Below are 3860 nucleotides of genomic sequence, written 5' to 3'. Positions count from 1 at the left end.
GGCTTTAAGGTCGTATTGCACTTTCTTCTTGTCTTCATCATTCCATGAAGATTTTGGCTTTACTTCTCTTACATTGTTCACAACGGTGAAGGGTTCATATGGTCATTCTTCAATTGCATTCCATATATCTAAGTCTTGAGATTCTATGAAGATTCTCATTCTGATTTTTCAGAAATCATAGCACTCTCCAACAAAGCTTGGTGAGCAGTTGATGTTGGAACCTTCTCCTATGAATAATCTTGAGGCCATCTTTGATATAGGATCAGATTTGAGAATATCTTACTCAAAAATAACTCTGGTGCCAATTGTAAGAATGAGATTGCAACTAAGAGGGGTGAATTAGTTGACTTAAAAAATTATGGTTATTTTTTCTGCAATATCAAGAGTTAAGAGCAGCGAAAATAATTTGTAGAAAATAACTAGTAAATAATTGAAGAGATAAAGGGAGAAGAGAGTACACCGGAATTTTATACTAGTTCATCTTCTTGTCCACCGAAGGCTACGTCCAGCACTCTTGCAGCACAAGAGATTTTCCATTAAATATTATGAGTTGTAATTACAATATCTCTCCCCGAGACTTCTATATACATTACACACTCACTAATACTTATTACCTTAGAAAATACTTTTCCAAGTAACTCTATCTCATTTCTTGTCACACCCCGTGAAAGAAAATATTTTCAATGAATGAAGAATTATAATAGTGGCTTGGATTGCCTTTACAAGTATGAAATGTGATATCACTTGCAATGCAATAACTCTCTTGTATACTAAGTAATATTGATCAATAGGTTTATAAAACTTTGAAACAATTACTTCAAGTAACTCAGAAAATTCTCTTTTGAAAGTTTAAGAATTAGGTGCAAAAGTGCATAAAAATAGTGAGAGAATTTTCAGAATTTGTGTGAGAGTTGTATGTTATGATTATGAGTTTCAATGCCTTTATATAGGCTTTCCAACCAGCCAAAATGACTCTTTGAATGGGTAGGAATTGATTGGAATGAAACTATGTCTTTTGGATTGAAACTCATTCACTTTGAATTTGAAAATCTGATACAACAACTCTCAGTAATGGATTACAGCATTGAGTAATCAATTACCCAAATGTTCTGTCCAACAATGAATTTAAAATTCACTTAGAGTAATCGACTACAACAAGTTAACTAATTTGTTACTCAACTTCATTATCATTACTAATCTGTTACTCAAAGACAATAATGGATTAATTTGATCAGTTTTAAGTTAGATAACTCTTTTCTTACTCATGTACCTTGTTAATCAGATTTCAGTAACTTGTTACACAATATTTTGAAAATTGTTTTATTTAAACTTTGAAGTGTTTCAATTTTCTTTAAAAATATTTTGAGCAACACTACTATTATATATTCAAGAATATAGGATAGAAGTACTTATTTAGACTTAGACTAAAAAGTCTTGAATATCTTGAAGCTTGAATCTTCATTGTCTTCATAAGTATTCTTCCTTTTATTCTTTTTGGTGATGTTGGTATCTTCATCAAAACCGTGCCAATGTCGGGAGCAAAGATCTTCTTCACACATTTTCCATACTCATTTCCCTCTTCCCATGTCAAAGATTTCACCTATAAAAATAATTGTACATTGAAATTCTAACCGATTTTGATAAATCAATAATATATAGATATTCCATTATTTGTTTACTTTCTACTCATTTTCACTTAGATTAACTTTGATCACGAGGAGAGTTTAATTGATATGTAGTGCAAGTAAATAGAAATTATATAGTATTATTCATTCAGATTTTAACAAATTAACTTTCATTATTATTTCTCTCCCGTGTTAAAATGAAAGTGCACAATCACCAAAATATTAGTCAATATCAATTAAAATACGGCATGACAATAAACATACTACTTAATTCTATATTTGATATATGGTTATAATTATGATAAATAAATAAATGTTAGTTCAATTTTTAAGAATTTGATGCAGTTGATGTGAGAATCTCAAATCAATTGGCATAAGTTCAAATCTTATTCTTGATTTGAGAATCTCAATGTAAGATAACTAATAAAAAATTATAAATATTTTATGAAAATTGAGGTGTTGTTCTCACTTTCATAAGTTAATGAAACTTAACTTTCAAGACAATTACTTCTAATAACATGTCTGAAATCTACAATTAGTATTTAATCACTTATGTGAGAGTTAAATGTGAGTTGGTATTCTACAAAAATATGAAGCAGATTTAGGTTTTGGGCATCATTGTTAGTACTTCAAAATATTTTTACACTTCTTATTAAACCAATCATATGTAATTTTGTGTAAGTTAGTTAAAACTAAGAAGTATAGAAGTTTGAGAGTGTTCTTACTGTGAGTTATTTTTTTGTTATCATTAAGGATATCTCCTCACCTTTTGAGTAAGGAATCAATTATTTTCGGAGTTTGTGGTTGTCTTTCTAACAAGTGTCACTTTCACAAATTGAATTATTGACTTTTTGATCATATTATGCATCAAACTCTTAATATTTTAATATTTCTAATAATCTAGTGAGAATTATTCCCTTTACTTATCGTTGTTTTGTTATATGCAAATGTTTATTTGGTTTATGTAGACTATTGGACTATTTCTCTCTTTTTTTGTGTCATATAGATGGACAATTTGCATGAACACAATTACAACAAGCTTGAATAATAGAAAAATATAAACCTAGTTCACCGGACAAGGTTTGATAATCTAAGCCCGATAGCACAAGATGATGCCGAATGTTTGACAAGCTAGATTATTATTATTTATGGGCCTGCAGTGGTTCACTTTTACTATTTACATTTTACATAGTGTGGCAAAGGGTAAGTGATTTGTACTCTAAATATATATTTTTGGTACTGCTTGATCTATATCTTTTGAGGTGTCTGACTTCATCTTCCAACAAGTGTCACTCTTATGAATAGAACATTTGACTATTGATTATCTTAAAATATAGTAGAACTTTACATTATTAGACTAACATTTTGTATGAGAATGACTAAAAAACTAAAATTTATTTAGTATTTCATTTCTTTCAAAATCTAAAAGTCTTTATAATGATTTTTTAAGAAGTATTAAGATTTTTATTGGGATAAGAAAGAATATCCTCTATTCTATGAATAAGAAATTAATCTTCGGTACGTACTTATCTCTTACAATAAGTTTATATATCATTAATCAACATTTAAAATTTCAGTCTATTTGATAATGTAGTGTACTCTTATATTATTATACAAATACTGATAAAAAACAGTAAAATATTTATATGACAAAAAAAAATATATCAACAATATAAAAGTTTTTATATTGTTAAATATTATCACCATTTATTTTTAATCATGATTGAGTATTGTCTATTGTATAAAACTAATACAAATAAATGATGTACCTTCAAGATATTCCCTCTATTTATACAGTAATTGCCACTTTTCTAAACAATGCACCAAATGCTAGGGGTGGCAATGTGGACCGGCCCGGCCCAGCCCGCATTTGGCCTGCCAAAAAAAGGTTGGCCCGGCCTAGCCCGTATTGTTAAAAGGGCTCAAAATGTTAGCCCGGCTCATATTTTGCAGGGCTGGCAGGCTGACGGGCTGGCCCGTTTTCCCCCTCCAAAATGTACATAATTAAAGCTTTTAGACAAAAAATAATCAACAAACTTGATAAATGTCTTTTAAAACAAAAAATCACAAACGTAAGTCTACAATATTACAATAACAACATAACATCTTAGCTTAAAACTTGTAAATTCTAAAGAAGAAACCAACATAGTCTTAAAGTTTTAGACTATTAGTTCACAATAAAACTTATAAGTCATAAATTTCAATTTTTAAATATTAGATGCTCTATTGGAAGAA

This window comes from Lupinus angustifolius, chromosome LG06 (genome assembly GCF_001865875.1).
Source record: "Lupinus angustifolius cultivar Tanjil chromosome LG06, LupAngTanjil_v1.0, whole genome shotgun sequence".
NCBI classification, from domain to species: Eukaryota; Viridiplantae; Streptophyta; class Magnoliopsida; order Fabales; family Fabaceae; genus Lupinus; species Lupinus angustifolius.
The sequence above is the reverse complement of the archived record's forward strand: the minus strand, read 5'-3'. Positions refer to the sequence as shown.